The sequence below is a fragment of the Bubalus kerabau genome, chromosome X (assembly GCF_029407905.1).
Source record: "Bubalus kerabau isolate K-KA32 ecotype Philippines breed swamp buffalo chromosome X, PCC_UOA_SB_1v2, whole genome shotgun sequence".
Lineage (NCBI taxonomy): Eukaryota > Metazoa > Chordata > Mammalia > Artiodactyla > Bovidae > Bubalus > Bubalus kerabau.
In genome coordinates, this window is record NC_073647.1 from 121453504 (window position 1) to 121470595 (window position 17092).

Consider the following 17092-nt stretch of genomic DNA (forward strand, 5'->3'; position numbering starts at 1 on the left):
GAAGAAAGGATGTTTTAAAATATAATAACTTGAAGCCTATATTTAGAAAAGAACCTATTTTCACTTGGGTTAGCCTCTCTGTAGATTAAAAGAATGAATTTGCCTACATAGGGAAAAAAATAAAGCCTGATTCTGGCCAAGGGACTGTAAAACTAGTTTTTATTTTAATTTTTTTTAGTTAAAAAAAACAATTGAGTTCATTGAAAACTCTGGCCTTCTCTGTAAAGAAATAAGCACTCATGTACTTTCTTGTGGAAAACAGTATATCTTTTATGAAAGGCAATTTGGCAGTATTCATCAGAATTCCATATGCAGTTTGGACCCGGGAATTCTTCTGGGCATGTACATGTGTGCACATGTGTGTCACTTATTCTGTCAAGTGTTTCTTTTGTAGTTGAATAGATTATATAGATAATACAGGATCTCTAAGCAGACTTAGGGAGACTTAGAAAATTTTTACAGGCATCAAAGTCAACATTTACTTACCGTATGTGTGCACACACATATATAAGAAAATTTATATGCGAGGTTGTTCATTACAGTGTTTATTTTTTAAATTTTGGTAATAGATGAAAGTTTGAAAGCCATCCAGTGTCTGTCAATTTAGGATTGGTTTAAGAAATTATGATACACCCACATGGTAAAATGCTATGCCATTATGAAAAGACTGAGGTCGCTTTTTATGTGCTGATGTGCTACAAATTCTAAAATATATCATTAAGTACAAATGTCAAGATGCAATGCAGTACATATGCTAATTTTTATGTAAAAAGGGAAGAAATATTAATATTTATGTTCAAACACTGGTAGGATAAACAAGCAAACAGAATACCCACTTTCTCAAAAGTAGAGATAAAATGCATATGTTCAGTCCTCCCCTTTGCATAAGGAAATGTACCAATAATTGAAAAAATGGTTTCTCAGCATTTGAGCTTGTCTCCAAGAGGGTTAGACATCAGTCTCCCAAACCCAGAGGCAAGTGTGAAGCCAAGTGGGCCCCTCAAAGTATTTATATGTCTTCAAAAAAGATGATATGCTAAGGATCGAAAAATGTTGTTTTTGTTCCATCCTCTTTGCAAGTCCTTGGGCACAGGAAAGTATTTGGAATATACTGGTTTTTCTCCTCCTTTGGGGACTCAGCCGAAACTGAGGCAGAAAGAGTTTCATTTTTATATCTTCTTATACAATTTTACTATTCACTAGCAGAATACAGAATTGAGCTTATCAGTAGTAACTCCTAAAATTTTCCTGCACGTCTCAACACTTGGGTTATCTGTTACCTTATTTAATAAACCACAATTGAACAATTATTCTTGTCCTTATATTCCCTGCCTCACCTAGCACAGGGCCTCATTTAACAGATGCTCAGTAAATGTTTGCTGAATTAAGCCACCTGTTTTATTTTACATTGATAAAATCACCCACATGCAGATAAAATGTTAAAATGACTTGCATTTTGGTTGTGAAATTAAAATCCAGAACTATGACCTTCCTTTGAAATACGAATTGCTTGTCTCATAAAACCCTTTGTCCATCATTTTGGAAAATATGCTCTTGTACTTTGATGGCCAATCCCTAGATAATTGAGGTAAGACAGTATTCAATGCTGCTGCTGCTAAGTCACTTCAGTCGTGTCCGACTCTGTGCAAACCCATAGACAGCAGCCCACCAGGCTCCCCGTCCTTGGGATTCTCCAGGCAAGAACACTGGAGTGGGTTGCCATTTCCTTCTCCAATGCATGAAAGTGAAAAGTGAAAGTGAAGTCGCTCAGTCGTAGCCGACTCCCAGCAACCCCATGGGCTGCAGCACACCAGGCTCCTCTGTCCATGGTATTTTCCAGGCAAGAGTACTGGAGTGGGGTGCCATCGCCTTCTCCGGTATTCAATGCTACCAGAATTTAAACCAGTGGCAAAGACATGTATTAAATGTATTGATTTGGTTTTTTTCCAGCATATATTTAGTCCTCTTTATGTTGTTTCTTTTTCTCCTGATCCAAGTTGGTGGTCAGGATGTAATTTACAAGGTTTCTAAAGTAAATTATTGCCAGCTATTGGACAACTGCCTTTTCAATTTCAAACCTTAGAAAAAAGATCTACCAAAGTACAACTTCCAAATGATATTTGTCTTTCTCTGTCAACTTATTTCACTTAGTATGATTATCTCTAGATCCAACCATGTTGCTGCAAATGGCATTATTTCATTCTTTTTCATGGCCAAGTAGTATTCTATTGTATATATTGTATGTACCACAGCTTCTTTATCCATTCATCTGTCGATGGACATTTAGGTTGTTTCCATGTCTTGGCTATTGCGAATAGTGCTGCTGTGAACATAGGGATGCAGGCTGGATAGTCTTTCTATAGCTGGAGAATATGATGATTTTAAAACCTACCTGAAAGTTTTTGATTCCTCTCCCCCATCAAAAGATGGAGTCTGCCCCCCTGATTCTTGAACCTAGGTGAGCATTTGTAGTTATCTCAATGACTAGAATGTGGCCGAAATGATGCTGTGTGATTTTGGACCTACATTATAAAAGGCTATATCACTCCTACATAACTCGCTCTTTGGGGATGCTCACACCTGAAACCTAATCATCATGTTATAACCAAGGCCAAGCTCCATCATATCAAATACTAGCTTCCTATGTATCACATTGATAAGAGAAAACTGAGTATTTTGCTTAAAACACTATCTCATGGAGTCTGAGAGAGTCTCAGAGAAAGACGACAATACAACTGGTGCTATCTTGAGAGTTGGAAGGTTGGCTTTAAACTGGATCTTTCCATACAGGGGCTTGATTCTGTTTGGGTAAGGATCTTAGGATTGGTGGCCACAAGCTGAGTATTTTGAGGTTAGAGGCTCAAAGACTCTTGGCATGTAAACTCTTCCACTGAAGAGTGGTAAGTCTTTCAAGAAGTTTTTTATAGAAAGAACAGTGATTTTGTCTGCAACTTTTATCTTCCTGGGTAACAGGAAGTTAGGCTAACAATTACAATGGAATAGCAAAGTCAGTTTATGGAGAAGGCAATGGCACCCCACTCCAGTACTCTTGCCTGGAAAATCCCATGGACGGAGGAGCCTGGAAGGCTGAAGTCCATGGGGTCACTAATGGTCAGACACGACCGAGTGACTTCACTTTCACTTTTCACTTTCACGCATTGGAGAAGGAAATGGCAACCCACTCCAGTATTCTTGCCTGGAGAATCCCAGGGACGGGGGAGCCTGGTGGGCTGCCATCTATGGGGTCGCACAGAGTCAGACACGACTGAAGTGACTTAGCAGCAGCAGCAGCAAAGTCAGTTGCATGTAGAAAGTAAGCTGTGTAGGGGTAAATAGTTTCTTTATGGAGAGGAGATGTGTAGCTGTCTGGCCAGTGCCCCAGGTAAAGTCACAGCCTGAAAGCCATCATCAGTCAAGAGACTTGTAAGTGAGTGAGCCATCGGATGATTCTAGCCTGCAGTTACACTGAGTCAAACAGACCTTACCCACATTGCAGATTTGTGAGCAAAATAAATGTTGTTGCTTTAAACCACTGAATTTTTGGATTGTTTACACATACCCAGGCATAACCAGAATGAGGAAATTACCATATCTGAGTCCAACTTTTCCAACATAGGAGTAAACACTCAAGTTTACAGCCCTATTTGCATCTAGGATATAGAGACAAGACCTAAACCCCCTCAGTCAGAGGCACCCATGTGAGACATCTGTTTAGAAGTGAGCAATCTGATGCTTCCATTTCTTCTGGAGACGTGTCTAGCCTCTAGCGGTGGCAACGACAGTAGTTTCTTGGTGGTTGCAAAATTGAGTTCCTGCCACAGATCTGGCATCAGGATAGCAGTAATGAGGGCTTCCTCTAGGGATTCGTGGCAGTACTTTACCAAATCTGCTTTGAGGTATAGTTGAAAGTTCTTTTCCTGGACAATTCTGCAGCCCTCCAAGCAACTGGGAGAACTGTGGATGAGTGACTTTTCTGCTTAATAATCAACTTGATCAAGAAAATGGTACAAGAAATGGTCACAGGCAAAGGATCCTCAGGAAAGTAGGGGGAAATATCAGGTTGATTATCTCTTTTCGTTGTTGCTGATGTCTCTGAAAACTTGACTGGAACTGAGTCAGTCCAAGGCATGCATCAATCAAATAGCTAATTATTACCTGTTCTCACTAGGGATAACATACTCATTTGGGGTAAGGTTCTAAGATATGCAGAGGCAGTTGTCATAGAATAATATGCAAAGCTTAAGAAATGCAAAATTTGTGGTGGAAGGTAGTTGCTTCTACCTGAACGTCACAGTTTAAAACAAGATGAGAGCTCATATCTAAGAAAAAGCAGAAATTTGTGGAATTTCTATTATTTTATTCAAAGAATCTCTTATCACTTGTAGCCCCTGGGCTGAGATAGCTAAAACAAAACTCAAATTTTGATTCTCAGGCTGTTGTATAAAAACATTGATTTACCAGATATTTTACATAAAAGGTAGATTTCATTGAGAGAGAATGGGATCCCAAGAATGGGAATGGAGGGACTTCCCTAGCAGTCCCGTGGTTAGGATTTTGCCTTCCAATGCAGAGGGTGAAAGTTCAATACCTGGTCAGGGAGCTAAGATCCTATATGCCTCGAAGCCAAAAAACCATAATATAAAACAGAAGCAATATTGTAACAAATTCAATAAAGACTTTAAAAATGGTCCACATTAAAAAAAAAAAATCTAAAAAAGAATTGGAATGGAAACAGGTGGGACTCAGGTAACTCAGTACTTGAAACTCCATAGAGTTTTCTTTCCTCTCCTGGTTGATGAGGCTGTTCATTCCTTGAAGAGTCTGTAACAGCCTTGGGAGAGTGTTTGAAAAGGAGAGAAAATTCCTTCTGACTGACATCTTAGCCCACTCTTTCTGACTGTTGCCACACCTAAACTGGAATCAAGTCGTGACATGCTCCAGTTGGCAAATTGCGAATTTACTAATGTATATTGGCAAAAATTGGAATAGGTTCACTGAGTGCTATACTAAGGAAAGCAGAACCAAACACTAGATCAGGCTGAATTCATTATTTAAGAAGCACTTACGAGGAGATTCTGATTTCATTGTGCAGCTTAAGATGCTGGAAGGGGATTCAGTGATTTGTTCAGCTGGACTCAATTAAGGTGCTTGGAGTATTTGCCTGGAGAATCCCGTGAACAGAGGAGCCAGGCAGGCTGCAGTCCATAGGGCCGCAAAGAGTCAGACATGACTTAAGTGACTTAGCACACACGCACAAGTAAAGGAAGCTGAGATGCTAAAAGTTTCTTAGTATGCTACAGATGAAGGAATCCAAAGATAGAAAGGTAGAAATTTTGTAGTGGATTGGTTATACATTACCTATTCACTCATTCTTGGTACTTTACACTTAGAACTTCTGCCATATTTTCTTCCAGTAGTGTGCGAAGTGGACTGAATCATACAAACATAAGGAGTGCACCATATTCTCGGTTTAACATTCAATGTTAAATTTTAAAAATGATTAGCAATAACCCAGGACTCATTTTTCTGACCCTTTTCAGACACAAAGTAACTAACACATCCTTTCCAATAAGAGAATTCACACACTGAAGAAGTGTGCTTCATCAGTGAGTAGACAGCTAATGCCCACTGGTCTTGGAAGGTGGTGGGAAAAGTATTTGGAACTGCTTTGCCCCTGGTGGCCACTAGGAGTACCAGTCAGTTGTGGGATGTGTTAAGCCATACCTTGCAAGGTGCAGGAAACTGGCAGGTCCCAATCAGTGGGAAATTATAGGTTAGGTCAGTGATTTTTGCCCACTAGAGGATATTTGGCAATGTCTATAGATATTTTGGGTTGCTGCAAATGGGACGGTGCTACTGGCATCCTGGGAGACCAAGGATGCAGCTAAATATCCCATAGCATACAAGACAACCCCCACTTCCCCAACAAAGTATCATCCAGCCACAAACAGCAATAGTCTCAAGGTTGAGAAACTTGGGGTTAGGTATACTTAGAATATATATAAAGCAGAGACATTACTTTGCCAACAAAAAGTCCATACAGTCAAAGCTTTGGTTTTTCCAGTAGTCATGTATGGATGTGAGAGTTGAACCATAAAGAAGGCTGAGTGCCAAAGCACCAATGCTTTTGAACTATGGTGTTGGAGAAGACTCTTGAGAGTCCCTTGGACTGCAAAGAGATCAAACCAGTCAGTCCTAAAGGAAATCAATCCTAAATATTCATTGGAAGGATTGATGCTGAAGCTGAAGCATCAATACTTTGGCCACCTGATGCGAAGAGCTGACTCATTGGAAAATACCCTGATGCTGGGAAAGATTGAAGGCAGGAGAAGGGGACAGAGGACGAAATGGTTGGATGGCATCACTGACTCAATTGACATGAGTTTGAGCAAGCTCCAGGAGATGGTGAAGGGCGGAAGTCTGGCGTGCTGCAGTCCATAGGGATCACAAAGAGTTGGACACCACTGAGTGACTAAACAACATCAAATACTTAAAATACGTACAGGAAATAGAAACTGACCGACTCTGCTGTGTCATTTATCAGATCAGATCAGATCAGTTGCTCAGTTGTGTCCGACTCTTTGGGACCCCATGAATCGCAGCACGCCAGGCCTCCCTGTCCATCACCAACTCCCGGAGTTCACTCAGACTCACGTCCATCGAGTCAGTGATGCCATCCAGCCATCTCATCCTCTGTCGTCCCCTTCTCCTCTTGCCCCCAATCCCTCCCAGCATCAGAGTCTTTTCCAAGGAGTCAACTCTTGGCATGAGGTGGCCAAAGTACTGGAGTTTCAGCTTTAGCATCATTCCTTCCAAAGAAATCCCAGGGCTGATCTCCTTCAGAATGGACTGGTTGGATCTCTTTGCAGTCCAAGGGACTCTCAAGAGTCTTCTCCAACTCCACAGTTCAAAAGCATCAATTCTTCGGCACTCAGCCTTCTTCACAGTCCAACCCTCACATCCATACATGACCACAGGAAAAACCATAGCCTTGACTAGATGAACCTTTGTTGGCAAAGTAATGTCTCTGCTTTTGAATATGCTATCTAGGTTGGTCATAACTTTCCTTCCAAGGAGTAAGCGTCTTTTAATTTCATGGCTGCAATCACCATCTGCAGTGATTTTGGAGCCCAGGAAAATAAAGTCTGACACTGTTTCCACTGTTTCCCCATCTATTTCCCATGAAGTGATGGGACCGGATGCCATGATCTTCGTTTTCTGAATGTTGAGCTTTAAGCCAACTTTTTCACTCTCCACTTTCACTTTCATCAAGAGGCTTTTTAGTTCCTCTTCACTTTCTGCCATAAGGGTGGTGTCATCTGCATATCTGAGGTTATTGATATTTCTCCCAGCAATCTTGATTCCAGCTTGTGTTTCTTCCAGTCCAGCGTTTCTCATGAGGTACTCTGCATATAAGTTAAATAAACAGGGTGACAATATACAGCCTTGACGTACTCCTTTTCCTATTTGGAACAAGTCTGTTGTTCCATGTCCAGTTCTAACTGTTGCTTCCTGACCTGCATATAGGTTTCTCAAGAGGCAGGTCAGGTATCATGCATAGAGATTGGCAAACGTTTTCTTTAGTGGGCCAGGTAGTAAATATTTTAGGCTTTGTGGATCACATAGTCTCTGTTTCAACCATAGACGATACTCATAAATGAAAGAGAAAGTCTATGTTGCAATACAGCTTTATTTCACAAACAGGTTGTAAGCTGGATTTGGTCCACAGATGCAGAGGAATAGCCTAAACATTACTGCTACAGTTGTTTTGTTCTTTATGATGCTGATCGACAGCTCTTTTGTTTAGTGATGTTTTTTATTTTGTAATAAATCCTTTCAGTTATAATAAGCTTTAAAAAATAAAGTATGTGATTATTAATGGCAAATGAACTATTGAATCTCCACTTCTCAAGAAAGTTGATCATGGACATGTAAATGGCACAAAATATTTGGTGACATTTACCATCCACCCTGGGAGCCAAAATAATATAATCGATTATATAACATCCTGAGACATAAATCTGAGGAATACATAGATACTTGTTTTGAAACTTAGTAATTTATTTAAGAAGCCTGAGCCTGAGGTCAGCAGTTTAACATGTACATCATGTCAGAAGGTGTATTTATATACACACTGTGAAGCATGACTTTTAATTTAGATCAGTCATTTACTAAATTAATGCCATTCATTTCTACTCCAAGTTTTCATGTGCACATATTAAAAGTGAAATGATAGATGCTACTCTGTTAACACCATTAGCAGAAAGAAGAACTGCAAAAAAGAATTAAATGAGGTCAGTTTTATATCAGTAATATTGGAAATTTCAAATGGAAAATCTGGTAATCTCAATGATGGTTGAATTTTATTTTTACTCAGTTCATGGAATCAAAGTGAAGTTTTTAGAAGTTCATTCTGTCAAAGGGGAAAATATGGCATTATTATTAATTCAATTGAAAAGTCAGTTAGAAAGTTCAGCATTGATGACACAGTTCTCTTTTATGATACAGAATGAAAACACTTTGTGAAGCTCAGTGTCATGGAAAAAAGATTTTTACAAAGTGAAGATGGAGCAGAAGTGTACTTGGAATTGGTTGACATGCACGAATGACACAAAACTGAGTCTAAAAAGCTATGATATTATAATCTTCAAAATTTCAAAGGCAGTTTTCAAAATTCACAATGGCTTTATACATGCACACATTAACTGAACTAAAAAACTATTGCAATTAAGTTCATACTGAATATAAAAATATTTTAGCATGGCTATACATGGTTTTTCTCAAACTGAGGAAAATTCATATAGGAAAGACTGGTAAAATTTTATTAAAATAAACTTTGGGTATATTGCAATTTTCAAACTGATATTTTGGCCTCTTTCCTTAGAAGGTTGTAGTGGGCAACAGTTCATTTCAGTCACTCAGTTGAGTCCAACTCTTTGTGACCCCATGGACTACAGTACGCCAGGTCTCCTTGTCCATCACCAACTGCTGGAGATTGCTCAAACTCACGTCCATTGAGTCGGTGATGCCATCCAACCATCTCATCCTCTCTCGTCCCCTTCTCCTCCCACCTTCAATCTTTCCCAGCATCAGGGTCTTTTCCAATAAGTCAATTCTTCACATCAGGTGGCCAGAAGTATTGGAGTTTCAGCTTCAGCATCAGTCCTTCCAATGAATATTCAGGACTGATTTCCTTTAGGATGGACTGGTTTGATCTCCTTGCAGTCCAAGGGACTCTCAAGAGTCTTCTCCAACACCACAGTTCAAAAACATCAAGTCTTCGGTGCTCAGCTTTCTTTATAGTCCAACTCTCACATCCATACATGACTACTGAAAAAACCATAGCTTTGACTAGATGGACCTTTGTTGACAAAGTAATGTTTCTGCTTTTTAATATGCTGTCTAAGATGGTCATAACTTTTCTTCCAAGGAGCAAGCATGCATCTTTTAATTTCATGGCTGCAGTCACAATCTGCAGTGATTTTGGAGCCCCCCAAAATAAAGTCTGTCACTGTTTCCATTGCTCCAGCAGAGGCGTGGGTTGGCGGTAGCCTGCTGCAGGGCTGGGGGCACTGAGTGTGTAGCAGTATGTGCATGGGATCATTTGAAGGAGGTCACCATTATCTTCATTACCTCCACTATAGTTTGACCCCAGGAAAATAACAGGGGTTTCTCCACTTTCTTCAATTTAAGTCTGAATTTGGCAGTAAGGAGTTCATGATCTGAGCCACAGTCAGCTCCCACTCTTGTTTTTGCTGAGTGTATAGAGCTTCTCCATCTTTGGCTGCAAAGAATATAATCAATCTGATTTTGGTGTTGACCATCTGGTGATGTCCATGTGTAGAGCCTTCTCTTGTGTTGTTGGAAGAGGGAGTTTGCTATGACCAGTGCATTCTCTTGGCAAAACTCTATTAGCCTTTGCCTTGCTTCATTCCGTACTCCATGGCCAAATTTGCCTGTTACTCCAGGTGTTTCTTGACTTCCTAATTTTGCATTCCAGTCCCCTATAAGGAAAAGGACATCTTTTTTGGGTGTTAGTTCTAGAAGGTCTTGTAGGTCTTCACAGAACCATTCAACTTCAGCTTCTTCAGCGTTACTGGTTGGGGCATAGGCTTGGATTACGGTAATATTGAATGGCTTGCCTTGGAAAGAAACAGATCATTCTGTCGTTTTTGAGATTGCATCCAAGCACTGCATTTTGGACTCTTTTGTTGACCATGAGGGCTACTCCATTTCTTCTGAGGGATTCTGGCCCGCAGTAGTAGATATAATATTCATCTGAGTTAAATTCGCCCATTCCGGTCCATTTTAGTTCACTGATTCCTAGAATGTCGACGTTCACTCTTGCCATCTCCTGTTTGACCACTTCCAATTTGCCTTGATTCATGGACCTGACATTCCAGGTTCCTATGCAATATTGCTCTTTATAGCATCGGACCTTGCTTCTATCACCAGTCATATCCACAACTGGGTATTGTTTTTGCTTTGGCTCCATCCCTTCATTCTTTCTGGAGTTATTTCTCCAATGACCTCCAGTAGCATATTGGGTACCTACCAGCCCAGGGAGTTCCCCTTTCAGTATCCTATCATTTTGCCTTTTCATACTGTTCATGGGGTTTTCAAGGCAAGAATACTGAAGTGGTTTGCCATTCCCTTCTCCAGTGGACCACATACTGTCAGACCTCTCCACCATGACCCTCCCGTCTTGGGTGGCCCCACACGGCATGGCTTAGTTTATTGTTAGACAAGGCTGTGGTCCATGTGATCAGATTGGCTAGTTTTCTGTGATTATGGTTTCAGTACGTTTGCCCTCTGATGTCCTCTTGCAACACCTACCGTCTTACTTGGGTTTCTCTTACTTCTGACGTGGGGTATCTCTTCACGGCTGCTCCACAAAGCACAGCCACTGCTCCTTACCTTGGAAGACGGGCACCTCCTCACGGCCGCCCCCCACCCCCCGACCTTGAAGGTGGATTAGCTCCTTTCAGCCCTCCGGCGCCCGCGCAGCCACCGCTTCTTGGACGTGGGGTCGCTCCTCTCAGCCTTATGATTACACAGTGGAAGTGAGAAATAGATTTAAGGGACTAGATCTGATAGAGTGCCTGATGAACTATGGACGGAGGTTCGTGACATTCTACAGGAGACAGGGATCAAGACCATCCCCATGGAAAAGAAATGCAAAAAAGCAAAATGGCTGTCTGAGGAGGCCTTACAAATAGCTGTGAAAAGAAGAGAAGCAAAAAGCAATGGAGAAAAGGAAAGATATAAGCATCTGAATGCAGAGTTCCAAAGAATAGCAAGGAGAGATAAGAAAGCCTTCCTCAGCGATCAATGCAAAGAAATAGAGGAAAACAATAGAATGGGAAAGACTAGAGATATCTTCAAGAAAATTAGAGATACCAAGGGAACATTTCATGCAAAGATGGGCTTGATAAAGGACAGAAATGGTATGGACCTAACAGAAGCAGGAGATATTAAGAAGAGGTGGCAAGAATACACAGAAGAACTGTACAAAAAAGAGCTTCACAACCCAGATAATCATGATGGTGTGATCACTCACCTAGAGCCAGACATCCTGGAATGTGAAGTCTTAGAAAGCATCACTATGAACAAAGCTAGTGGAGGTGATGGAATTCCAGTTGAGCTCTTTCAAATCCTGAAAGATGATGCTGTGAGAGTCCTGCACTCAATATGCCAGCAAATTTGGAAACCTCAGCAGTGGCCACAGAACTGGAAAAGGTCAGTTTTCATTCCAATCCCAAAGAAAGGAAATGCCAAATAATGCTCAAACTACCACACAATTGCACTCATCTCACACACTAGTAAAGCAATGCTCAAAATTCTCCAAGCCAGGCTTCAGCAATAAGTGAACTATGAACTTTCAGATGTTCAAGCTGGTTTTAGAAAAGGCAGAGGAACCAGAGATCAAATTGCCAACATCCGCTGGATCATCAAAAAAGCAAGAGAGTTCCAGAAAAACATCTATTTCTGCTTTATTGACTATGCCAAAGCCTTTAACTGTGTGGATCACAATAAAGTGTGGAAAATTCTGAAAGAGATGGGAATCCCAGACCACCTGACCTGCCTCTATATGCAGGTCAGGAAGCAACAGTTAGAACTGGACATGGAACAACAGACTGGTTCCAAATAGGAAAAGGAGTACGTCGAGGCTGTATATTGTCACCCTGCTTATTTAACTTATGTGCAGAGTACATCATGAGAAACGCTGGGCTGGAAGAAGCACAAGCTGGAATCAAGATTGCCGGGAGAAATATCAATAACCTCAGATATGCAGATGACACCACCCTTATGGCAGAAAGTGAAGAGGAACTAAGAAGCCTCTTGCTGAAAGTGAAAGTGGAGAGTTAAAAAGTTGGGTTAAAGCTCAACGTTGAAAAAACGAAGATCATGGCATCTGGTCCCATCACTTCATGGGAAATAGATGGGGAAACAGTGGAAACAGTGTCAGACTTTATTTTTCTGGTCTCCAAAATCACTGCAGATGGTGATTGCAGCCATGAAATTAAAAGACGCTTACTCCTTGGAAGGAAAGTTATGACCAACCTAGATAGCATATTCAAAAGCAAAGACATTACTTTGCCAACAAAGGTTCATCTAGTCAAGGCTATGGTTTTTCCTGTGGTCATGTATGGATGTGAGAGTTGGACTGTGAAGAAAGCTGAGCACCAAAAAATTGATGCTTTTGAACTGTGGTGTTGGAGAAGACTCTTGAGAGTCCCTTGGACTGCAAGGAGAGCCAACCAGTCCATTCTAAAGGAATGGATGTCCTGGGTGTTCATTGGAAAGACTGATGCTGAAGCTGAAACACCAATACTTTGGCCACCTCATGTGAAGAGTTGACTCATTGGAAAAGACTCTGATGCTGGGAGGGATTGGGGGCAGGAGGAGAAGGGGACAACAGAGGATGAGATGGCTGGATGGCATCACCGACTCAATGGACATGAGTTTGAGTGAACTCCGGGAGTTGGTGATGGACAGGAAGGCCTGGCATGCTGTGATTCATGGGGTCCCAAAGAGTTGGACACAACTGAGTGACTGAACTGAACTGTACTGAACTGAAATAACAGGGAGGGAACACAGCCCTGCCCATCAACAGAAAATTGGATTAAAGATTTACTGAGCATGGCCCTGCCCATTAGAACAAGACCCAGTTTCCCCCTCAGTCAATCTCTCCCATCAGGAAGCTTCCATAAGCCTCTTATTCTTCTCCATCAGAGGGCCGACAGACTGAAAACAGCAATTGCAGAAAACTAAACAATCTAATCACATGGACCACAGCCTTGTCTAACTCAATGAATCTATGAGCCATGCCATGTAGGGCCACCCAAGATGGACGGATCATGGTGGAGAGTTGACAAAACGTGGCCCACTAAAGAAGGGAATGGCAAACCACTTCAGTATTCTTGCCTTGAGAATCCCATGAACAGTATAAAAAGGCAAAAAGATGGAACACTGAAAGATGAACTCACAGGTCGGTAGGTGCCCAGTGTGCTACTGGAGATCAGTGGAGAAATAACTCCAGAAAGAATGAAGAGATGGAGCCAAAGCAACAACAACACCCAACTGTGGATGTGACTGGTGATGGAGGTAAAGTCTGATGCTGTAAAGAGCAATATTGCATGGGAACCTGGAATGTCAGGTCCATGAATCAAGGCAAACTGGAAGTGGTCAAACAGGAGATGGCAAGAGTGAACGTTGACATTTTAGGAATCAGCGAACTAAAATGGACTGGAATGGGTAAATTTAACTCAGATGACCATTATATCTACTGCTGTGGGCAAGAATCCCTTAGAAGAAATGGAGTAGCCATCATAGTCAACAAAAGTGTCTGAAATGGAGTACTCAGATGCAATCTCAAAAACGACAGAATGATCTGTTTGTTTCCAAGGCAAGCCATTCAATATCACAGTAATCCAAGTCTATGCCCTGACCAGTAATGCTGAAGAAGCTGAAGTTGAATGGTTCTGTGAAGATCTACAAGACCTTCTAGAACTAACACCCCCAAAAGATGTCCTTTTCATTATAGGGGACTGGAATGCAAAAGTAGGAAGTCAAGAAACACCTGGAGTAACAGGAAAATTTGGCCATGGAGTACAGAATGAAGCAGGGCAAAGGCTAATAGTTTTTTCAAGAGAACACACTGGTCATAGCAAACTCCCTCTTCCAACAACACAAGAGAAGACTCTACATACACATGGACATCACCAGATGGTCAACACCGAAATCAGATTGATTATATTCTTTGCAGCCAAAGATGGAGAAGCTCTATACACTCAGCAAAAACAAGACTGGGAGCTGACTGTGGCTCAGATCATGAACTCCTTACTGCCAAATTCAGACTTAAATTGAAGAAAGTAGGGATAACCACTAGACCATTCAAGTAGTGGGCAACACCAAAGTAATATTTCTATGGAAGTAAAACATTTATTCGTGACATGTATGTGAACTGAAAATTAAATTTCTCTGTATTTCTTTCTACTGATGACTAAAATGTGTGTCTTACTAGTACAGTTGCTTTCCTGTGATTTGTGCAAGAGGTTGCCCTATTTTTTAACATTCATATGTGTAATATATGTACCACAAAATGACACTCTTCAACATTGTTCTAGGTATCTTGCTAATCTCCACAGAAAGCACTTAGACTCTTAACAAATACAGTGAGATACTGAACAGGTCAGTAATCAGAGAAATTAGTGGTCCCTCTCTGTTGCTCAGAGCTGTTCTTGAGATGAATTTAACAATGGGATCACTGAAAAGGTCATTAAGCTCCAAATACAGTCATTAAGAACTTGCCAAGAAGGGAAATGGGACCTCTCCTGGCCCTTCACTACTCTGCCCTGTGTTCTCTCTGGTAGACATCTGTTGTTTTCAACGCCCAGCATCCACTGCCACTTCGCAAGACTTCCCCAGTTTTCTTTTGGGGAATATCTCTCCCTCATTAAGGTGGTCTTTGTTGTTATTTAGCCACTAAACTTGTGTCCGACTCTTGGTGACTCCATGGACTCGAGCCTACCAGGCTCCTCTGTCCATGTGATTCCCAGGCAAGAATTCTGGAATGGTAGCCATTTCCTTCTTCAGGGGATCTTCCCAAACCAGGAATTGAACCCTCATCTCCTGCACTGGCAGGTGGATTATTTAGCACTGAGCCACCATAGAAGCCCAAGGTGGTCTTGGTGTAATATAATTCCAGGTTTCTGCCTCACTGGAAACCAAAGGCATTCGGTCCTTCCTTGTCTTGCCTACTTTAACAGCTAGGACAGAGAAGTTGACCTGAGCTTGGCTAACATGATGTTGTCTCCTAAACTTGAATCTTGAACAAATGATGCACAAAAACAATTTGAGATCATGCACTCAAATTAGTCACTTCTTGCTTTGTGTCAGTGGCTATAGAATGCATGGCCTGTGTCTATAGTAACCCTGGTTTCTACAGACCCCCAAACCTGACTTTCCAACCTCTATCTTCAGTTAAGCAGAGTTTGTGTGGGTTACTGGTCAGCAGAGAACTCTGACTGACACATCCTCCTTTAACAATGCTTTTTCTTAAATCCACTGCAAGTGAATTACTCTATAACCTGCCCACCCTGCCTGTCTGTGAGGAAGACATTTCTTCCTAAAGGTAATTTGCATGAAGGTGTTAAGGAGTTAGTGTGTTACTTCTTCCTAAGAGACTCAGAATGGTGAAAGGATCTTTACAGAGAAGGCAGTAGACAAGCCTTGAAGGATAGATGTTCTGACATTTGATTTCCATAAGTTATAGAATGAAATGCTACTGTTTATTGAATACTTTGCCATATGTGTATCATTGTGCTAGGTAAGCACCTTACAAACAATCCCCATGACAACACCTCCAAGAAGGTATTATTATGCCTATTTTATAGATGTGAAATGAAAGCTTAGAACAGTAAATGAATTTAAGGTCACGGGCAATGGCACCCCACTCCAGTACTCTTGCCTGGAAAATCCATGGACAGAGTAGCCTGGTAGGTTGCAGTCCACGGGGTCGCTAAGAGTCGGATGCAACTGAGCGACTTCACTTTCACTTTTCTCTTTCATGCATTGGAGAAGGAAATGGCAACCCACTCCAGTGTTCTTGCCTGGAGAATCCCAGGGACGGCAGAGCCTGGTGGGCTGCCGTCTATGGGGTCGCACAGAGTCGGACACGACTGAAGTGACTTAGCATAGCATAGCATAGGTAATATTTGGGCTTCCCTGGTAGCTCAGTCAGTAAAGAATCTGCCTGCAGTGCAGGAGACCTGGGTTCAATCCTTGGGTCAGGAAGATCCCCTGGAGAAGGAAATGGCAACCACTCCAGTACTCTTGCCTGGAAAATCCCATGGATGGAGGAGCCTGGTAGGCTGCAGTCCATGGGGTCGCTAAGAGTCAGACACGACTGAGCGACTTCACTTTGACTTTTCACTTTCATGCATTGGAGAAGGAAATGGCAACCCACTCCAGTGTTCTTGCCTGGAGGATCCCAGAGACGGGGGAGCCTGGTGGGTGGCCGTCTATGGGGTCGCACAGAGTCGGACACGACTGAAGTGACTTAGCAGCAGCAGCAGCCAGTATTCTTGCCTAGAAAATCCCAAGAACAGAGGGGTCTGGAGGGCTACAGTCCATGAGGTCGCAAGAGTCACCACCAGGTAGTACTTGGGGGAACCAGAATTTGAATCTATGCTATTTGTTTAAGTCTCCTTTTACTCAGCCTAATGTTTTTGAGATTAATCCATTTTATTGGATCCATCCTAATTCATTCTTTTATTGCTTGTTAACTATATGAATATACCACGAAGTTTTTTGCTGATTCATTTTCCTGTCAGGATATTTTGTTAATGGCTAGTCTGAATAAAGGTGTTCTGAACATTCTTGTACAAGTCTTTCTATAGATGTATGCATTCCTTTCTTACAGTAAATATATATTTAGAAGTGGAATGGCTGGGTCATGAGGAAGGAATATACTAAATTTTATTAGAAACTAGGATGTACAAGTTTACATTCTCTCAGTAATGTTTGAGAGTTTCAGTTCCACATATTCACCCACACTTGGTATTTTTGATCTTTTCCATTCTAGAGG